The 12,512-nt window shown below is 35.2% G+C and overlaps 1 long non-coding RNA gene across 1 annotated transcript in view; it reads left to right on the forward strand.

Annotated features, from left to right (window-relative positions):
* Positions 1 to 10,417, forward strand: part of LOC128780213 (uncharacterized) — a 58,263-nt gene extending 47,846 nt beyond the window's left edge. The window contains exons 2-3 of the long non-coding RNA XR_008426136.1: positions 8,932 to 8,993; positions 10,282 to 10,417. This is a non-coding gene — a long non-coding RNA (uncharacterized lncRNA). The remainder of the gene's footprint in view (positions 1 to 8,931; positions 8,994 to 10,281) is intronic.
* Positions 10,418 to 12,512: the final 2,095 nt, after the last annotated feature.

Consider the following 12,512-nt stretch of genomic DNA (forward strand, 5'->3'; position numbering starts at 1 on the left):
AATATATATTTTTATTTTTCCCATTGAAAACAAAATCAAATCATCCCTGCAGCCTACTTATGCATTGACTTATTTCTTTGTTCTGTGAAATATCAAAGTATTCCCTCAATAAATTTATCTCAGCTAATTTGTTTTGTTATTTTTCTACACCTATCATTTTATTTTTTAGTTCCATAACACTTTGTCAATACATTTTAACTGGTAAAATAACATGCATCGTGACAATCAGTTAATGCCGCCTAAAATCTGCTATGGGATACTTACAGAGAAACCCCCTAAAGAACTCATGTGGTTAAAATATCTGACCAGAAATGGTGAATATGTGAATTAACTTGAATGTGGTAGTCAGTTCAAAATGTGTACAAAGTGATTTCAAAATATCACTTTGTACACTGTAGATATATACAACCTTTATTTGTCAATTATACCTCACATAAAGCTAGAAAGAAAAGAACTACTGGTTTAGTTGCTCTGAAATTTTACTAACTTGGCAGTTGCAATCACTCTGAAATTTAGCTATGTTCTTCCTTTTAAACAGTAATAAATTGCTTGTTTTAAAAAACCTATCTCTTTTACCTATGAAATCTTCCCACAACTATGATACATGAAATGGGTACTCAGTCCACCAAAATGCATGAAACAGACTTGGTGCATTTTTCAGTACACCCATTCCAAATATTTAGCGGAATTATTTGCATGTCAATTTATCATTTAATTAGAAATGCATGTCCATGATGTTTTATATGACCAGGTGCTCATATACATTCCATTAAAGACAGACAAGCCATTAGTGAGTGTCAGCATAAGGTCAACAGATGAAAATCCTGGTTTGCTACCTCTCTGAAGAACAGCTCTTGGGTCAAGGAGGAGCAGTGAACGGGACCAACAAAATAATTAAACCATTTATTATTCTTCCTTTTTAACCAATGGCTTTCATGGGCTGAGTATTTGAGGGTTTTTGTGCCTTCCATGTTAATACAATTGATTCCTTTCTGTGTTTGGTCTTCTGCCCTGTCCTACACTGTAGGACATTTTAAAATCTGTTCAGTTTAAAATGTGATCTCTGAGCCTGTGATGCTCTCCTGGTGGTTTGTTTCTGGTCCACAAACAAGTACATAGAGAACCTGAATGTGAGTGGAGTGAATAATTTTAGGGCTATTCTATCTTACTGAAGAAAAATATATTTTATATGTCCTTTCAATTTTATTTTCCTGGTAATTTATTTTTATTGTACTGTATTCTAAATTTTGGCTTTTTTCAGTTGTAAGATTATTGCATTTATTCTTAATTTGCTTTAATAGTGAATATAACTTTATGCATGAAAAAATAATTTTGTTAATTTTTGCCTTTTGAACCTTCCTTTGTGACTTTGTATGTGGTCATTTTTGGTAAATATTTTATGTGTGTTTCAACTGAATGAGTATTATCTTTCGAATACAATGTTGTTTACTTTTTATGTTATTCATTGTCTTATGATTATAAAAGTGTTATTTACCCTTTTATTAGGTTCAAAAAGTTTCACAATTGTTAAATCTTTTTTGTGGGTGGATTATTTATTTTTTGACATTAAATATCCCACTTTGTGTTTTCTAGTGATCCTAACCTTAAATTTTGATTTCCTAGTATAAATGATGCTATAGCATTACTATGTAGGCTTCCAAAGCAAACGTCAACTCAATAAATCAATGTTATGAGAAGCATTACCAGGGTAGTTCTCAGACCTCAGAAAATGTAAGTTTTGGTGACTGACTGTCCATGAAAAGATGTAAGAAAGAGATAAAAATATGACAGTATTGGGTTACCAGAACATAAAACAGACTTTTTCAAGGGCAATTGAAGAGGGGCAAATGAGCTTAGCTTAGTTGATATTAAGAAATGGCAAAGATATTTCTAATAGGCCTTTGCAAATGGAGTGTTAGAAATCAAGTTCATGGGGGGGCTGGGGGAAAAAGCTCACATTACAATTTTTTGAATTCTTTTTAAGAATGAATCAATCATCCCCAAACTAAATAACCCCTCTTTTTTCTGCCACCCCTATTTCTCCAACATTTATAAAAGTGTCTGGGATATGGTAGGACTATGTGACCTTGAACCAGGAGGGAGGCAGCTTTTCAATTTGTACCTAGCCTTCCTTACTAATAGTAATTTTTTTCTTAATATACCACTGCTCTACTTGTTTTAAGCAACACAAGCAGGAAGGAGGTTTATTGAAAGTTTTCATGGTCTTTGGTGAAGCGGCCTTCATAGTTTTTAATGGAGATAAAGCAGGAACAGAAACCAGATGGCAGTATGCAAGAAACTGGAAAAAGAAAACATACGTTTTGGATATAAAGTCTTTCAAATAAATTTGTCAGCAAATAATTCTATCAGCAAGAAGAAGGTAGGCTATTGGATGCTACAAGTCAAGTGATGTTTGTTTGCAGGAAAAAAAGTGGGAGGAATAGTGCTGAACAGACACGGCAGAGTTAGATGTGCAAAGCATAGAGGCTGAATTGGAAAACGTGTGAATGAAAGAATGATTTAAATAGACCATAGAGGGAGATGAGCAGAAAGCCCTTCTGTGAGTAGGAAAGAACTTCATTCAGGGGGAGAAGGGAAAAGCACAGAGGAGTGTGGGGAACCAAAATAACTTAAATACCCCTGAGATCAGAAAGCTCTGGCATTCACATCGTCAGAGGAAACAAATGGTTTGATATGTGAGTTGGGCAGATGTACTTCCCAGGGTCTGAGAAAATTCTAAGTCTCCAATTCCCTTTCTTTCTTCCTTTTCAGCTGAGCATCCCCAGACACAGTTCTTACTCACATACTCAGTGCCCCCTGATAGTGTTTCTGCCCATCCAGATCTGTATTTCCTCTCCTCATGCATCTGAGTCACCTTCCAGACAAGGACGAACCCCTTAGCACTGACTGAGCTGTAGTGCAGCGTTTGGGGAGTCTAGGCCAAGGTTAGGGAAAAGGCCAACTGCTGAGCTTGAAGCCAATCAAATAATAGGAACCTTACAGGGGAGTCATTTACAATCAACTCGCAGACTGGCCAACTCAGTCACTGTTCAGAAGAAGCCATGCAAAGAGAACTAAAAAACAAACAAACAAACAGGAGAAGAGGGAAGGAATCTTTAAATGTAGGGGACTAAAGAAAGACTCTGAGTGAAAAAAAGGACTAGTTGTTTTGTAAGGGGCACGTGGGGCCTGCAGCCTGAGCATGTAAGGGGTTGCTAAAAGCTTAGATTCTGACCCGTTTTGCTACTGTGTTTCTTGCTCCAAATTGTTCAATCCTTCCCCTCCCCAATTATCTTGTTTTTGTATTAGGGAAAAAGCAAAAAAGAAAAACAGGGTTATCTGACAAAAATTTATGATAGACTTAACCTCCCTATAGAGTAACTTGTAAATTTAAAAGGGGTGTTACTTTTTTCAAACCTAAACGAATCTCTAATCAGTAGAATGTGTTGCAGGAAGTGAGCAAAACCCTGGCCCGAATCTTGGTAAATTAAACCAGTTAACTTGTGGCTTCAATTTAACTATGTTTGGATCAGAAATCTGTATTTTATTAGGCAAATCCTTTCTAACTTTGCATTTTCTTTATTTTCCTTTACTTTCCCCTTAGTTTTTAGTAAAGTTATTTTCAAATCTTAGCTTTTCTTTGTTAAGCACAAAACTAGATGGGAAAGGAATTTTTGTCTATTTTGGGGTCTTTCATCAATTAGACAATTTAGTGTCCCTGGAGGCAGACGTGAAGACAAAGAGAACCAAAAGGGAGGTGGAAACCCTGGGAAGAGAGAAATAATTTATACAGCCATGCTTTTATTGCCTATGAGGATCTCTGCCTTAATCCGTTTGGGCTGCTATAACAGGATATCATCGACTGGATGTGTTATGAACAACAAGAATTTATTTCCCACAGTTCTGAAGGCTGAGAAGCCCGAGATCAAGGTGCCAGTACATTCACTGCCTAGTGAGGGCCCACTTAGTGCTTCAGAGATTGCTGTCTTTCCACCCTGACCTCACATGATGAAAAGGGGACAGGGATCTCTCTGGGGTCTCTGTTCTAGGGACCCAAATCTTTATAACAGGGGGCTCTACCTTCATGACCTAATCACTTCCCAAAGGCCCCGCCTCCAAATGCCATCGATGTGGGGATTCAATGTCAACATACGAAGTCTGTGGTGGACACACGCAGTCTATAGCTGTCTTCCATAGAGAGTTTTCCGTTTCCTTCACTGAGTGTTTCTTTATGCTTATTTCTGAAACCTAGCTCTCTGTAATGCTAGCTAAGAACCTGGCTGCGTAGTCTTGCTAAAAGAGAATCTTCACGACTAGGATTTTGCATATTTATTAAGGTCCTCCCACGAAGGTTAAACTGCCAGCAAGGCAGGCTCTCCACCATACAGTGAAGTAAAACTCTACTCTCAATGAGTCTTGTTTCTTATTTTTGATTTTTATTCTTTTGCTTTTCCATCAAGCTCTTTTGGAGTTGGTAAGAATTCTACATAACGATTTAAGAGTTCAGTTATTTCATGAGGGTTAGAAATTTCTCAAAAACAAAAAATATTTTTCCAACTGTTTTATCACTGACAGAAAAATTTCCCAACAGTTGATTTTTTTCCTTTGGCATTAACTTCTCTAGTGTTATTATATATGATAAAGGAAAGTAAATATACTAAGTTCAAAGAACTTGTTATTTAATTAACTAGCTGGCTATCTGCTACAACATATTAGACATAGGAAACCTGAGATTACAGTGCCTAGTGTATAGTGGATGCTCATCAAATATTTATCTGCTGCCTGACAGGAAGAAAGAGAGCATTTTATAGGAAAGAAGAGTGGACGAAATTGAGTTCTGTGGTCACTAAAAACAATGAACTTATTTTTATTCTGACCTTCCCAGAAATGTTGCAATGTGCCGCCCCTTAGTAGTTTCCTAAAATAACTCTACCTCTTATTTTTAATTTTTTTTGAGGTATAGCCATTATACAGGAGATTACAGTGACCTTAAGTGCAGACCGTGTGACAGATCTGAACAGCTGTGTTGCCCACACCTCTTCTGAGACAGAATATTTTTGTCACCCAGGAACTTTCTTCCTTTCCCTTCTCAGTCCCTCAGGCCCTCAGAGGCTACTAGTGTCTGATTTCTGTCAGGAGTCTGTGTTAGTTGTACCTGTTGTAAAAATTCATGTAAATTGATTTTTTGGAATCATCCAAATTTTTGACTGTACCAGTTCTTTCTTTTTATTACTGAGTAGTATTCCATTGTTTGAGTACACTACTATTTGTTTATCATTTTATTGTTGATGGATAGCTGGACTGTTTCCAGCTTTGAGCTAGTATGAATAAAGCTTCTATGAACATTCTTCTAGAAATCTTTTACTTGTCATGTTTCATTTACTTGGACAAATAAAGGAGTGGAATTGCTCAATCAAAGGGTAGATATGTGTTTAACTTTATAAGAAATAATCAAATGGTTTCCCACCAGTAATATATGAGATTTTTGATTGCTCCAAAATGCCGATATTTTGTCAAATGTTTTCATTATAACCGTTCTAGTTTGTGAAGTGATATGTCTTTGTGGCTTGCTTTCCATGTCCTTGATGACTAATGATGCAGAGCAGGTTTTTGTTAACGTACTTATCTGCTTTTTGTATATCATACATGTCTTCCTTTGTGACATGTTTATTCAAGACTTAGGCCCATTTTTAAAAGTTTGGTTCTTTTACTGTTGTTACTGAATTGTAATAGGTCTTTGTAGATCCTATATATAATTCTTGTGGCAGATAGAAATATTTTGAATATTTCCCCCAGTTTGTGGCTTGCTTGTTTCACTTTTTAAACAGGTGTTTTGAGATGACCAATTGTTTTAATTTTGATGGAATCCAGTTTATCTTTAGTACAAAAGCATATTTTATGTTTAACCTTGTATTAATCATTCCTACACTCATTCCTTCAAATAAATTTGTGTTTCTATATGGTACTTGTTCCTTCAAAATGATTTTCTTTAACATTGATTGAATTTTAAGTCTGTAGGTGATAAATTCTCTCAACATTTGTTTAATACAAGTGTTTTTATTTCTTTTTTACTTTTGAAGGATTTTTGTGCAATATTTTGAATTCTAGATGGACTTTCATTTCAGCATTTAAAAAATGTTGTTCCATTATGTTTTAGAATGGATAGTTAGTGATTTAAAAAGTGGTTTCTATTATATTTTTCCTGTATATAGTGTGTCCTTTTTATTTGGCTGCTTTTAGAATTTTCTATTTTTCTTTGAGTTTTAGCCATTTGATAATGAAGTACCTAAGTGTGCTTTTCTTTGTATTTATCTCAATGGTGGTTCTTGGATGTCATTGGATATGTGGGCTAGTATTTTTTAAAACATTTTTACATATATTCATCTGTGCCTGATATTGACCTATAAATATATCACTGAGGTCATTTTTTTACAATTTGTGCTTTAATTTGCATAGTTTAAAAAACTTATCTTCAATTCACTGATACTTTTTCAGCAAAGCTGCCCAATTAATAATTTCTTTCACTTGAGATACTGAATTTTTAGAACATCTGTATTTGATAATTGTTATTTATTTACTAAGATATTTTTACATCTTTTTATTTTTTATATCCACTTTCTCTTTTCATGTATGCATAACCCATAGTCACAGGCAACAGTGTGGTGGTGGCCAGAGTGAAGGAGGGCGGGGGCTGGGTGGAGGTGGGCAAAGAGGTGGTCGAGTTGGGGACATCTGTAATAGAGACAATAATAAAAATAAAGTTAAAAATTTCTCAACTGTATTTATTACAGCTGTGTCTATTCCTTGTCTCATAATTCCACTATCTGGGACATCTCTATCGTTGTGTCTATTAACTGTCTACTTTATTCGCATGTCTAGAATTTTTGTTTGTATATTGAAAGTAAATTTACATCACTGAAATCCAATGTAACTCTTTTGTCATCTAATGTCGTGTCGTCTCTTTGAAACAATATTAAGTTTTATTCTGCCAAGGGATAAATTTACTTACAGATCAGCTTGATCCTGTCAAGGCTTGGGAGTATCTAGAATAACCTTCTTCCTAAAACTTGGTCTTTCTTTTTTTATTATTGTTCAATTACAGTTGTCCTCATTTTTTCCCCATTACTCTTCCCTGCCCTACCCACCTCCACCTTCCACTTACACAATGGAATATTATGCAGCAGAAAGAAAGAAGGAACTCCTACCCTCTATTACAGCATGGATAGAAGAGGAAAACTCGGTCTTTCTGAAGTCTGAAATGAAAGTCCATTGTTTTTCAGTGAGGTTCATCTCCTCTGACTGATTAGAACTCTAGTACTGTCAGCACTGAGAAACCTCTAGAATTTTCATTCAGCTTCCATTCAGATCTCTTTCAGACCCATGATGTCACACCTAGTGCAAACGCACATTAGTATTTCGTAAGAGTCAAGAGAGACACCATGCATATTTCTAGATTTCCTTTTCAATATGCTGGCTCATACATTTCAACCTCTCAGCAGCCCCAGACCCTCCCGATCTCTGTTTGTTTGTGCAGCAGCACTACTGCTCTGCATTTGTCTGCACTTCCCTACGGCTCGGTTTGGAAAGTGTCCCCAGTTGAAAGCTGATGTAAATATAGAGTTCACCGAGCATGCGTTTCATTTTTTAAGGACCATAGTTCTGCACTCTGGGTTCGTGACAACACTATTTTATAGCTGTTTAAAGTGGGAAAGTCAATCAACACCTATCATTCAGTTTTGGCTATAATTACAATTTCTCTTTTCTCTGTAGATACAAATAGTTACATGTGCACTGTGGCTTACTCTTTTTAAAACATTGTCATTCATGATCTCATATCATTCTCAAAACAGTATCAGATGAATTACCACTCATGAAGGTAATCAGGGAAGAAAGGACTTTTAAATTCCATATTTCTGATAAGGATTAAACCTCAAGGAGGGCAGGTGATTTCAGCCTAAACCATCTAAATTGGCATTGAGTTTTCTAATTCTTGTTTTAGTAGTTTGTCCACTGTGCAGTACTGGAAAGGGAAAACAAAATTATTGGCTCTTTGAGTATACATTTTTAAATTTTTGTTGTTTTTATTTGTTTGAACATATGCTTTCTTTTTACCAGTTACAAGTTATCAGAAATCTAGAGCTGTCTTGTAATTTTTTTCTTCAGAATTTTCCAATTCTGGTTTTGCTTCTTTCACGCATTCTGAGAAATTCAATATCAGATGTGTCTATATTTATAACTGACCTTTTCAGCAAATTATGACCACTAGTTTTATTTTAATTAAAATTTTGGCAGGGTGTTACAAATACCAACATAATTTTAGATTTTTGTAGCATAATTATAGTGTCCAGAGAAAGACATCGCATCCACCCTGTCCTTACTGTAAACTTACCACAGTTGTAATTTAGTGTTGATATGGCTATCTCTACCACAGTGCCAGCAGCACTTTTGATTTCAAGCGTTCTAAGACAGGTGAAGACTATCTTGTTTAACCACTAGTCCTTACTGTAATAGCTGGTTTAGCAAAGATGCTTATTAAATATTTATTGAAAGAGTAAACCATGAATACTGAATAGTGATTAGTTCATATCACGAAATCAATTCTAAGCGTCACAATTTAACCACGTCATGACACACTGGATGAAACAGAGGGAAGAATGGAAGTGGTGGTGAAAGGCGTAGAAAAATAACTGAAATTAGAGACGTTAAACTGAAGAGATCCCTAATAGGGCATCCTGTTATCTGATGTAGATTGAGTGGTAGACTTTCTCTGTGATGTTTCATAGAAAAGCACGAGGCCTAATGGATGATGTTTCAGAGATGCAAATGTTCAACTCACAATAAGTAGGAATTCTTCAGATAAATGTATATAATTGGGCTTAAGAGACTTATGGATATAGAGGGATTCATGCCTTTTTGTTGTTGTTGTTCTAGAGACTGAATTTGTCTGTTGAAGCATGAAATCTATCTTTGCATATTCCTGGAAAACAGATCAAGTAAGCTTTATATTTAATCTCTAATTAAATTAATAAAACTGTGATTTCATTACTTAACAAATATTTATTGCACTCCTAGTAAATGTAACCTCCCCCCACCTTAGGAAATTATTTTATACTGTAGAGAGAGCTTGTTTTCAAACTCTCACTTCAGAAGGGATTCAGAAATTCTTTTCCCACCCCCTTATTTGGAATCATGTCTTCCTTAGAGAGATGTTACTACTAGAAGTGTTTGATGTATTCAAACACACACACACACACACACACAGAGAAAGTTCAAGAATAACTGTTGATCAGGCATGTTTTTAGCAGAAAATAAGTAATTATATTTTCAAAGGATTGTCAGGATTCCAAAAACTAAATTATAAGGGCAAAAGATAATTAAAAAAAATCATGAAAAACACTAAACACTTAGTATGGAAGTGTTGATCCTTGTCACTTAAGCTAAGAACAATCTATGTAACATATTTAGGATCAGATTTCAAAATATAATCTTCCTAAAAGTTTTCCATCCTCTAGGTTTGTATACAAATAATTTATAAGGGAGCCAAATTACCCCTTCAACTACAATTAACAAGTATGCAGCATAATTTAATCCTAACTACTTAGAAGTTTAAAAATGGTGACATTAAGAAGTTTGAACTTTCTCAGCCTCACCAACTTGTGAGTATACACGAGGTTGTACATTTCTCTAGGTGATTACTTTCATCTACTAATAATGCATGTGCAATTCTTGCAAAGGTTCTGGGCTTCCTTTGTTAGTCTTCAAGGGTCTGTCAAATGTTCAAAAGCACACATGTAGAGACAGCTGGACATGGTCAAAAACTGTCCTGTGTCACATAGCTGTTCTTTGCTGCTGTGGTCACTGCCCAAAGCTAGTGTGCAGATCTGAAATGCTCCGCCACTTTACTAAGGTTTTATAGGTAGGTCAAGCTCATGGTTTCATGTTACCTAAAGAACAGGCTTTTCTTAGGAGGATGATTTTCAGTTTTGTCCCATGTATAATTCCATAAATGCTCAGTTGTTTCTGAAGGTCCAGGGGTAAACACAATATGGACATACATTCTTAGGTAGGATACAAGCTATGTACCACTTTTGGAGGAATCTCTTATGCTTAGAAATCATTACCAGAGTACTTGAGTTTCCTGGGATACATTTTAGAAATGATCTACAGAGCACACAAGAAGCTCAGAAAGAGAGAAAAATTTCATCGTATGGAAAAATCAAGTAATTGTTACTGCCATGTAAAAGTAGCCATAGGCTGAACTTACATTTTTCTTCCTTCCAGAATACCTGCCTTGTTTTCTCTTTACTTTCTAAAGCTGTTACCGATTGAGTGAAGGAGTCATCACCCACACGTTGTGATTCCTGGGTTGTGTTCATTCTTGGGAAGGTAATGTTAAACCACTGATTCTCAGTAATGTGTGCAAATCATGGCATTAAGTAGGAATCTGATCTTTGATTCAATGATTTTCCAACTGTAAAATCTAAACACACTGTACCTGGATAATACCTTTGTAAAAATAAATAAAATTTGTGTTCATAACTGTGAGAGTTTATGAGTGGAATTATAGTATGGATTTATTCAATGTGTTCTCTCTTTCTCTTGCTTTTTCCTTCATCCTGGTACTCTGATATATATATATATTCAGAGTATATACATATTCAGTACCCAGCTTATATATCTATGATACAGAGATAAGATATATAAATTATATATAAACATAAATAAATAAATATAGATATATATAAACCGCTTGGTACAGGTCATGTTATGCAGGTCAATTATATTATATATGATGAAGAAATAAGTTTAAGAATTATCAAGAGGTAAAGCATTTGCTTATGTATGTGCATGTGGTATGTGTTGGGCATGTAGGAGGTGTTTTTCCAGAAACAAACTTTTTAAGTACAAAATATAGACAATAGAAGTTGAAATGGTCCAATATCCAAGGCATTTAAACCAAAGAAACAAGGTGGGGATTGGTCAGAAATATTAGCAAGGGTTAGATATTTTACCTAAGTGAGATAATGCCAATAGAGAACACACAGGGGAAGAGAAAGATTGAGGATACCTACGTGAGCCTCTCACTTGCTTCAACCTGCCATATTGGGGCTCAGTGCCAATGTAAGCATAAAAAAGATGTGGGCTGGGAACCAGAGGTCAGAAAGGAGGATCATCAGAAACATTGGCCATAAAAATGTGGGTGTTAGGGAAACTGCGGCCCATCCTCATAGAAATACTCTAGATGAAAAGAAACCACAGGCCCACCCACATCCCTACGGTACATGGCACTACCATGCAAGGACCAGAGGTTCTATCGGGTACTGCCATTTCCTTGTTATGCATAGTGGAGCCTGTTACCCAGCTTTTATGTGCTTTAATTCCTTAATCTATGCAATAAAAATAATTTAATTCTATGTATTCCTCATAATTGTATTATGAGCATTAAATGAGTTGATGCTTCCTTATAAAGTTGATATCATAGCATCTGGCAGGTAATACATGCTTAGCAAAAGTAAACTATCATTTTTATTATGGTAAGCAGTATGTAATTATTCTTTCCCTGAAGTTTAAAGCAGTGAGTGTATTGTTTCCCAAAATTTTGGTGATTCCATTAAAAATAAACATATAAAATAATAGTGAAGCCTGTCTGATTTGGTCGAACTAACATGCAGTGTTATGTCTACTAATTAAAAAAATAATCATTTTTACTTTATTTGTTTTGGTATCTAGTTTCATTATTTGAGTCGTAGGGAAGTATATATTTGGCGTTCATAAGAGGACTTTAGCAATTCTCTCTAACGGGAAAATAAAAGCTTTGGATGAAGCCTGAACAGTTGCTTTTAAACAAATTTTATTCCTTCCTAATTCATTATGCTTTTAAAAAATCATTCAGTGCAATTTGGTTAAAACTCTTTCTTCTTCTTCCCACTTGCTTCCAAAAATGCATTTGCTATTAAGCTCATTTTGCAAATGTGATACATTGATGTGAGTTTTCTTCACATTTTTATGATGCTGACACCAGCAAATGCTAAGAGGAGGTTGAAACAGTTGGGGTTTTATGTGATGTTTATGATGGATATTTTTAAGATTTCTTTTCTGATTTATGATTTGAGCAGTAGTACTTTTCCCTGCATAATATAAAAAATAACTTTCCTTTAATGTTCAGAAGAAGAAACAGTGGTTAGAAAAATTAAGCAGACACCCTGAAGACATAAGAGAAAAGAAATGTACAAGCCAAGGGTATTTCAGGGCTCATGGTTGTTTCTGTCAATGATTATTCGGGTAATAAATACTTTATCTTCTCTTAAAACAATGCCAGTCCTGCTTCGGAGTCAGACATTCTGGTAGACAATGGACGTGTGTTTGTAAATATTCTTTGTTTTCATAAGGATCATGAAAAGGAAAATGATACCTAAATCTCTGCATATATTCAGTTTTAAGTCATACTACAGAAGACCAATATTTGGAGGAAGAAGGGATTCTTATAAAAGGAGGCAGATGGCTAGACAGTT

The sequence above is a fragment of the Desmodus rotundus genome, chromosome 2, assembly GCF_022682495.2.
Source record: "Desmodus rotundus isolate HL8 chromosome 2, HLdesRot8A.1, whole genome shotgun sequence".
Taxonomy (NCBI): domain Eukaryota; kingdom Metazoa; phylum Chordata; class Mammalia; order Chiroptera; family Phyllostomidae; genus Desmodus; species Desmodus rotundus.